Source organism: Balaenoptera borealis (assembly GCF_965194805.1).
Source record: "Balaenoptera borealis genome assembly, chromosome: 4".
Taxonomy (NCBI): Eukaryota; Metazoa; Chordata; class Mammalia; order Artiodactyla; family Balaenopteridae; genus Balaenoptera; species Balaenoptera borealis.
Genome location: NC_138861.1, coordinates 118,395,210 through 118,405,135, shown reverse-complemented (window position 1 = coordinate 118,405,135; position 9,926 = coordinate 118,395,210). Strand labels below are relative to the sequence as shown.

The following is a 9,926-nucleotide window of genomic DNA, read 5'->3' as shown; positions in this document are numbered from 1 at the left end:
GTAATGTGGCAACTTGGATGCAACCAAATGCAATCTCCAGCAGCATGTTTTATTTATAAAATATTCTACCAAAACATCTGCTTTGAACTCCTCAAATATTCACATTCATGTTGTTGATATTTGGAGCTCCTCCATTTTCTTGTGCATTTCCCACAATTTAAACTCATGAGATAAATAAATGTCTAGTAAATGTTCCTATTATTTACAGGCAGTAATGTTCAAATGTCCAGGCAATGAAGGCTCTGCCCTGGTCTTCTGCTCTGGCCTTCTTCCAGCCATTCCTCCCCTAAGGGGAAAAAGACTGTGAGGCCAGGAGTTGGTGCCAACTCAGAGCCTCACCTCTACTCCCTTCTGGATTTTCTTTTTTTTTTTTTTTTTTTTTTTTTTTGGGATCAAGCCATTTTATTGAGGGGCTTCGGGGAAGGGTCGAAAAGCTGGGAGGACGAGATCCGACGTCCTTCTCCCAGCCGGGACCTTCGCCACTTCACAGTCGCTGAAAACTGGATTTTCTTTGTGTACATGGGAGCCTGAATTCCCTGCCCAAACAACACCAGTTAACTTTGGGTTAAGTTTTATTCCAAAATAATACATGCTTATTGAAAATATAAAACATTTTTAAAAGTAAACATAAAAATATCTTTATAGTCCCACCAACCAAAGACAGACACTGTCAACATTTTAGGATAGTTTTACCTAGGATTACCTTATGCTTTATAAAACAATACTGTATAGTTGAGTTTATATCCTATACAATCCCTATTTTAGTTTCCAGTTAATATTATAACATGAAGTTTTCCTAAACTATTCAAAACAATGATCACAAAGTAAACCATAATTTATTTAATCATTTATTGTTTGGTTTTCAAGGTGTTTCCTTGCTTAACTCATTAATTATTTGCCCTTATAATTGTCACAACATTAAGCATCTATCTGTGTGCTTAAACGTTGTACACATGTCAGTTTATTTCCTTAGGCTAAATTTCTGGAAGTCAAATTGTATGAGCCTTTTTAAGGCCTTTGGAATATATTGCCTACTTACTTTTAGAAATTTTATGTCCTTTTATGTTCTAAACAACAGATTATGAGTATGCTGTGTGCTGATTTCCTCACATTTTCCCTAAAGTTGAGTGGTATCACTGGAAAGAATTCTGCTAATCTGACAGTTATAGAGATATTGTTTGTGTGTGTATGTGTGCATTATCAGTTCATAGTTCTTTCTCTATTTATGGAGATGTTGCTGTTTGTTGTGACAATATCTGTGGGCACTTTATATGGGAATGATATTTTAACTCTGATATTTTCTGTTACTATTATCTCCTAGTTTGTTTTTTGCTTTCTTATTTTGGTCAGTTTAATTGACACACAAAATTTAAAATGTTTATGGAATTAAATATATTTATCTTTTATACTGTAATTTTCCCATTGCTTTTAAGCTTAATGATCCTTCCCTGTGCAGAAATCAAATTACATTCAGCAATACTTATTTTTGTTGCATACAACTTTTGCAGTTAAATGTTTAGTCCACATGGGGTGTACTATGTGTACATACTCTGTGTACACACATAGAGTGTGTACATAGAGTGTACACACTCTGTACATTTCAGTATATGATAAAAACCTAAATTGATCACACATTGATTTCCTCCCAGTAGCTCTCCAGTTGTCTATTGGTCAAGCAAGTTATCTTTGCCCCCTTGGTTTGTGATGTCTGTCTTTTATCAGTTATAAAACACTGAATCAGGCTATCTATTTTGTTTCATTAACCTATTTATTTTTGGACCAGTGTAAGAGTTTAAATTGTAGTAGTGTTAAAATATGTCTATATTGCCCAATTACACTATTAGTTGGCAGAACTGTGTCAATGGTTGTGTATCTGAGAGAGCACTAGGAATGGAAAAAAAGCTACTCCTCATGTCCCAGTTGCTCTAAATGCACAATAAGCTCCTTGAAGGAAGCCACTAGATTTTATATGTGTTTGGACTCTGTCCGTAGGGTCAAGCAAAATGCTATCTATACTGTGCAAGCTCAAATGATATTGTCTATTGTCTGCCTGGTCATAGACCAGCAGGAGAATTGATTTCAGCAGCCATTTCCAGAGAGTGTATCAAAGTTCTGCTTTCAAAGCTCGTGAAGGCAATGAAGAGTGGACACATGGAACCAAAGTCTTCTGGCTTTTTGTCTGTCTGGTCATACTTTCTTCTCTGGGAGAGGCAACTACTGTTCTTCTCTGCTAAGCTATTAAGTAAAGAAACTGATGAGATTTTCCTTTTACTTTGTTTGAATGTAGGATGGGTTATAAATATGTCTGCATGAGCTATGGATAAAGTATGGCAGGAGACGTTAGAATGAAGCATAATTGGATTGATGGGAGCTTTGTGATGCATTTTAAAGGTTTACCTGTGAAATCACAAGTAGAGCCCTCTTTAAACTTCTCGTACATTAGAAACAGTGATAGCTATCAAACAAGTATTAATTAGAAAAGACCCTGAGAAATCATCTAGTTCAACTCCTTTACTTTATAGAGTAAGGAGAAAGAGAGAGATCCAAAGAAGCTAAGATCTGTTTTCATGGTCACACAGTTAATTAATTAGTACAGATATCTTGTAACTCCTCTTTCAGTCCTCTTCTTATAGTACCCTGAGTTCATTAGTTAAAATGACAGTGACAATTTGAGCAATCCCAGAACCTCTAAAACTTATCTTTCTATATAACACATAGGTGGAGAACTTGTGTTTGGAAAATTCCTGGTGAATTGCAATGGGCCTCTTAAGAATTTTCCCATTTTTACTCTCTCTCCCCAGTCCCAAGAAACTAGGCCATAGAATCATCAATTCACTGGAATTTAATAGTTTTTCTTTTTTCTTGTGCTTTGAGAGCAGAATCTCTTAAAATCCAACTCTAAACTCAGGCATGTGATGTGCTTTCTGATGTCACTTTTAACACAAAAGCCAAAAGTTACCAAACCATCTCAGAATTATTGCCTTTGATACAGTGTTATAATACAGTGTTTTCACTCCCAACACTGTGAATCATATGTACTTTCATCCATTACCTGAAACTTTATTAATTTTTAACATTTCCATCCTTCATGATAAGAAGAAACAGTTGTTTAAGTTGAAAAGTAAAATGCAAATATGAGTCAAGAAAAATCTATGTGATTTTGAAGTGGGGAGGGGAGTATTGGAATCCATTTTTTTTCTTGTTTATTCTCAAGAGTGATCACTTTTTCAGGATACCGAAAAACCCCCTCAGAAAGCAAATAGCAAAAGCATGTCTAATTCATGGACCATAACCGTCATATCATTTAAATTAACAGCACCATTACTGAGTAAAGAAACAGGCTCTGTGTTATCTAGCTGTGTATGTCCAACCTTCTGTTATCACGAAATCAGATATTAGATTTTCTTTTTGAGAAGATTTTTTGTGCTAAATTGCTTGGTAAAAAATTTGTTTTTCTGTTTCTCGTAAAGAAATTCAGCGAGTTAGAATGTTCCATGGATAAATGGGGAGCTTAGGTCTCCAAAGGTCTCTTCTTTATTTCTTTAGTATTAATGAAAGAAATCAAAGGAGGTCATAAAGACAACTCTTATTATCAGAATGTTCTTCATGATTTTGAACATACTAGAGAAAGAATTCTTGATGTGGCAACATCAAAGCTTAAACTAGTAGGACTTATTGTATTGGCTAGAAGATGATACAATTCCTTTTTCTCTTTGCAAAAGGAAAGCTTTGACTATTGCCTAATGGGTTGTATAAATGCTCTCTTTTGTGCTTTGAGTCTGTTATTGCATCTGCATTTTATGAAAAACTCATATTTTGGGTTTCACAGATGGACTCATTTGAATTAGGTATGCTGAAAAGAGTTTTTCCAAATTGTATTATGTAAAAGGCTAATACAGCAGACTTGACTCAAAATTTTCTAGAACAATGATTAGGCCCAAAGACTCTTAGGATGAAGAAATAGTTGTGGTGAAGAACACCCAGAGCTCCCTCAGGTGGGAGGGGCAGAGTCCTTCTAGGAAAGGCATGGTTCTTACCTCAAAACAGGTCCATGAAAAAAGCCCATTGTCTTTCTCACTGACTGACCCAAATTTCTCCGTGCAAAGCAAATAGCTTATGAAATTTGCTTTTAATTTTCAAATGAAATGCATTTGAGTCAGCATCCCAGCATACCGAAAAATAGAAAGGAGTTTCATGACACTGAGTACACTTAGTGCACATTTGCTGCAAAAATTTCATGGAATGGTGTCAATTGCTTCAGAAGAGAAACAGTTTTAAAGAAGAAAAAAGACCCTCAGATATTTTTAGGCCTTTAAAAAGTATGTGGAAAAGTGGACAAAGTGACCCTAGGATCCTGGTGAAAATTTGTCTTTAAAAGTAGGTGTCAAAACTTCTTAGCTTCCTTCTGTTTTTTACTGGGAAGAATATAATTCTTGTTGTAGTACACAATTCCTGTGAACATATATTTGAAAGAAACATAAAATCTTTGAGGGAGCAATGTACTCAGAAAGGAAAAAGTATGGGGGGGGGTATTGGGTGGATGGGATGAGGGAGGAAAGAAAAGCTGAATGGGGTAAAAAGAATAGTTTCTAATACACCTCAAGATCCAACTTAAAAAGCAGTTTAGGAAAAAAATAAGAAGAATTGGTCATTTTTTTAGACTATTTTTTTCTATTCTGGGCAAGAGAAGTAATGGGAACATGGGATATTATGATTATTTCTTTCTACCTCTCTCTTCCTCTCTCCAACCTGGCCCCCATCTGCCCTTCCTTCCTTCCTTCCTTCCTTCCTTTCTTCCTTCCCTACTTCCCTCCTTTCCTCCTTCCCTCCTTTCCTCCTTCCCTCCTTTCCTCCTTCCCTCCTTTCCTCCTTCCCTCTTTTCCCTTTTTCTACCATAACAAACTGAGGAAAGGACATCATCAAGGAAGGGCATATAAGTGGACCTATGAAAAGCAAATTGAGTTACAGTTGCTCTTTGGTATTAAGAAAGAGGTGCTTAGCCTGAAGACCCCTCAGCAATCTAAGGATGAGGTTTGGTGGTTTACGAATTCCCAAAATTGTCAATATGTGCCTATTTTCATTTTTTAAGGGATAGAGTGAGCTCTCATCTTTCATCAGATTCTCCAGAGGTTCCATGGCCTAGAAAAGTGTGAGAACCACTGATATACAGCATTTGAAGCAAAAGCAATAGTTAGACACTATTATAATTTTTAAATGTTATTTTGGTATACTATGGTTTTCTTTCTTTCTTTTTTTTTTACAAGTGGATCAGAGTTTATTAAGTAGGGAGTGGAGAAGGTGCAGCACAACTAGAAGTATACAACACTCAAACTGAACTGGACCTGAGATTCCTGAAAAAAATCTGTCGGTTACACAATTGGCTACTTCTGACACCACTGATACAGGGGCTTGTCAGGGGAAATGAGGGAATAATGCCAGTGGCAGGACCGGTGGTTGCTCCTGGAGCTGGGAACGATCTCCGCGGAGCTTTCAAAGCCAGGCCACCGACTCAGGGTTGAGATTTCGGAGTGGATGCAGCCAGACCCGCCACGATGGCTATGACCATGAAGCCCTGGGGGCAATTCGGGTGGGCATCATGAGCTGGGAGCGCTGGCTCTGACCCCGGTGGAAGCAATAGAGGCCGTAGGTAAGGGCGGCCGCTGTGCCCAGGCAGCCTATGGGTACCATTGGGTTCTCGCGGGTCTTGTGAAGAAACTTTTCCTTGAAGCTTTCCGAAGTGCTGTGTACACTGGGGCTAAAGCCCTCAATGACTGGGGGCTGCGATGGTTCAAAGGGTGCCTCCGGAGTGACAGGGCCAGGAGTCGCCATGTTTCAGGCTACAGCTGTAGGAGAAAATCAGGACACTAATATGGTTTTCTTAATACACATTTTTTTCAGTAAATTTTAGATTGTGATTTTTTTTCCAGTTTGTTGTTTGTCCTTTATTTTTAGTTGTGATTTTTTCATGTATACTAGTAAAAGAGGATTTGTTTTCTACTTGAAATTTTGCATCTCAATAAAATTAATGCACAAAATTTGTGGGAGACACAGAACTTGCATAGACTAAATGATGTCCTCCAAAGTATTTTTTACCTCCAAAGGGAAAGATAGTAACTTCAAGGTGGAGAAACCCAGCAGACACCACTTACCCAATTGATCAAGATTAACATCACCAGTAATGAAACATTATTACACTGTTAATCCTTTGATAAGATTCCTTGAGAAGGCAATAACATAGTTTCTGTGATATTCTTGCCAAAAATACAGAACCTTATTCCAATCAAGAGAAAAAAATCAGAGGAACCCAAACTGAGAGACATTCTACCAAATAACTGGCCAATAATCTTCAAAAATGTCAACATCATGAGAAACATGGAAAACTGAGGAGCTATTATGCATCAGAGGAGACTGGGGAGGTATAACAACTAAATGCAAGGTGGAATCCTGGTAGGATACTGGAACCGGAAAAAATGTTAGTGGAAAAAACTGGTGAAATTTTAATAAGGTCTATAATTTAGTCAACAAACCTGTACCAAGGTTGATTTATTAGCTTTGGTAATTGTACTATGGTTATGTAAGATGTTAACAAAAGGGCAACTGAGTAAGGAAAGGGTATACAGGAACTCTCTGTAAGCCTGAATTACTAAGTCTTCTGTAAGTCTAAATTGAGTTCAAAAGTAAAAAGAAAAAGAGAGAGAGAGAGATAATGGATCCTCAATGACATCCTCTTAACATTTGGGTCCAGCTCTGCCCGAAGTCTGAGAATTTTCTCCTAACATTGTAGTTAGGTGGGATAATACACGCCCCTTTATCTTAAAAAGATTTAAGCAAAATAAAATTCTCCATCTTAACTTTGTTACCCTGGACAACTTGAGCCCAAGAATATATAACGTCCTGAAAAAATGTTGTCACTTTAATCTTTCCTCGTTTTTTGATTTTGTTGGGTTTTGATACCGGCTTCCTGACTCTAGAGTGCTTTATTCTTGACCTTGAGCACAGATCATATCTTTGTGTGACTTCTAGACATGGGTCACTGACATAAAGTGCCTGGCTATTTCTTTTCGTAACTTCCATAATTATTAGAATATCAATTATGACTCTTTGGCATTAAATATGAATACATTGCCTTTTTTCTTTCTCATAAGTTTTGTAGACCTCTTCTTAGTGGTAATACTATATTATTTACTACCAGATATCTAATAACTATCTGTGCAGGAGAATGTATAGCTATCTTACACTGTGTTCCTCTATCTTTCATTGATTTAAATACTTGAGTGACTACTATGTGTCATAAAGTATTTTTCAGCAGAGAATAATACAGGTAGATTCTCACCATCCTATCTGTATTCCTGCCCACAGGAAGGAGGAAAGAGGGAATGCAGGATAAGTGGCTTTGCCTTTTAGGAATCACTTGGAGGTTGCATCCACATCAGTTCTGTTGACTTCTGTTAGCCCAGACATCATCACACGGACTCACCTCCTTTGTGCCAAAAGGAAGCAGAGAGATCAATTCTCCTGCTGAGCAACCTTGTACTCCCTAAAACTTGTGATGGTGGGGACTATTATTTTAAAGAAGATGGAGAGAATGGGAAGATCTCTGCCATAGTGGATTTTAAATGCAGGAGTCATATATTCAGATCTATGTCTTTAAAAGTTCACTTTAATAGCTGTGTGAACAACAGAGCTTAGTGGAGGCAAAAGTGGAATTGAGGAGACCAGTTAGGAGGCTACTTGCAGTTCAGATGGCAGGTGACGGTGGCTACTTGGTGTTGGCAGGGTAAGTGTTCAATTTTTAACCACTAACTCTGTGAATTTTCACTTGGATAATGAAATCATTGTAAAACTTAGAGCATTTATTATAATTATGATCATCTTCACATAATTATTGTTTTTTCCACCTGGAGGTTGATCACATTATTATTATATACAATGATTTTACAAGTAAATGTAATAACTTTTACTTTGGCTTTATTTTGGCCACCGAGCTAATGGTTCTTATTTACTCTACAACATGACATTAGCTGGGAGATGAGTTAGGAATTTTTTGTGGTAGTGCAAGTCAGAGATAATAGTGGCTTAGACTAGGGTTGAAGCCAGGCAGATGGAGAAAAGAGGAAAATTTCAACAGAACTGGCAAGTAGAATGTGAGAGAAGGGAGAGAAAGAGAAATTAAGAACAGCTCATAGGTGTTCTGCCTTGATGGAATTGGTGAACATTGCTGCCATTTACTGAGCTGGAGAAGTTTGTAAAGAAATGAGTTGCCAGGGGCCAATGAGAGTCAAGATTTCTTTTTCATTTATGTTAGGTTTGAGATCCAAATGGAAAACAAAATGGATGTCTAATAGGTGATTAAGTATAGATGCCTGGGGCTTAGGTGTCAGGTCAAGGGAAAGATAATCTATAAACTGACTGGGAGTTTCTGCTACAAAGATGCTCCTGGGAGGTTCGAAGGATGAGATGAGGCAGATAAACCTTGGAGAAAAGTGGGAAGTTGCAGGGGGTCTGTTCTGCATAGATAATAATGATGAAGAGTCTGAGAATGAGTGGGCTTAGTTGTCTGCTTAACTAAAGACCCTAGTCTTAGTAGCATTCACAGTGGAGAGGTGTTTATTCTCCACAAAATACTTAGATTTTTATCGCGACTTTACATAGTTGAGTGGATACTGGTAAGAGTAGATAGGGATGCACTTGACTTCCTTCTTTTCAGAAAGGGCTTCAAAGAATGCACAGTTCAGAAGCCTCCAATTTCTGTCTTTTGTGTAGTTTCTTTTGGCCAATGGTGTCTTTCTTCTGAATTTCCCAGACATGCTTACTGAGACCTAGTATACATTCAAAGTCAGCTGATATTTTCATCAGGATAGCTTTAGTAGAACCTGGTAAACATAATATCATAATGGTTGGAGGCTTCACTTGTGCATCCTTGAACTTGAGACTAAGTCCAAAGACTTTAAAGGAATAGTCTGAGCTCTTCAAAGCTGACCTCTCATCAGGTAATGAAGACACTCCAGTTAAGTCAATGCCCAGGAGGAATTCGGGAATGATGAAGTGTTACTTTGCAATGCTTTCCACTTGGAACGTTTTATTTGGTGTCCTGTAGTCTATTATTCTGTCTCTTTCCCTTCTCACCTCCTTTTCTATCCACTTGTATCACGTTTTAACAGTTCATCACAAAGGGAAAGTAAGAATTGGATGGTCTCCCTCTCGTTTTTTAACACCTTTAACTAAAAGTAGATTTGCGACTGTAATCACTTCCAGAAAGGACTTGCATTGGGTGCCAGTAAATTGACTCTTGCTTCCAAGTATGCAAGTGTGTAAGGGCATGGGGGTGGGAGAATGAAGTGGGGTTTTGTTTTGTTTTGTTTTTTCCTGCTGCCAAGACTGTGCTAATTGCCTGTGCTTCTGGTCTTTATTTGGGGGCACCAAATCTATCTGATTAAAGATTTTAATAATGCCCAAAGCTTTTTATCACAGGCTGTCTCTCTCACTTGCTTCTAAAGTTCCATGTCATTTACCTAGAAATCCATCATCCATCTATTCATTTTTTGTTCAGTCATTCATCATTTAGTCATTGGGTACATATGTCTGCTCTGTACTGTACTGAGAATTGTAAGAACTTTAAGAGATGGTTTTATAGTCATTGCTTCTGTAATGTTTATGGTTTTTAGGGTGATATAACTTCCATGTATTAACCATCTAAAATATAATTCTAAGGCAGTATTTGATTAGGTTAGTGGTGGGCTGGGTGTCTCAAGTTATGAATTCAGAATAACGTTGTTCAAATTCAGAATAATGGAAAGCCTGTGGTGGGAGTGGGGTTAGTCACCAGTAGCTTTTCAGAAGAGAAAGTCTTGTTGTGGCCTTGAAGGAAGCTTAGAGTTTGGGTATGTTATTCAGTGTGTATGTCACAAACCTTCACCAAACTCCAG

At 37.6% G+C, this 9,926-nt stretch overlaps 1 pseudogene across 1 annotated transcript; it reads right to left on the bottom strand.

Moving 5' to 3' along the window:
- Window positions 1–5,236: 5,236 nt before the first annotated feature.
- LOC309628186 (HIG1 domain family member 2A pseudogene) lies at window positions 5,237–8,980 on the bottom strand (annotated as a pseudogene). The gene has a single exon. The product of its transcript is annotated as an HIG1 domain family member 2A pseudogene (transcript).
- Window positions 8,981–9,926: the final 946 nt, after the last annotated feature.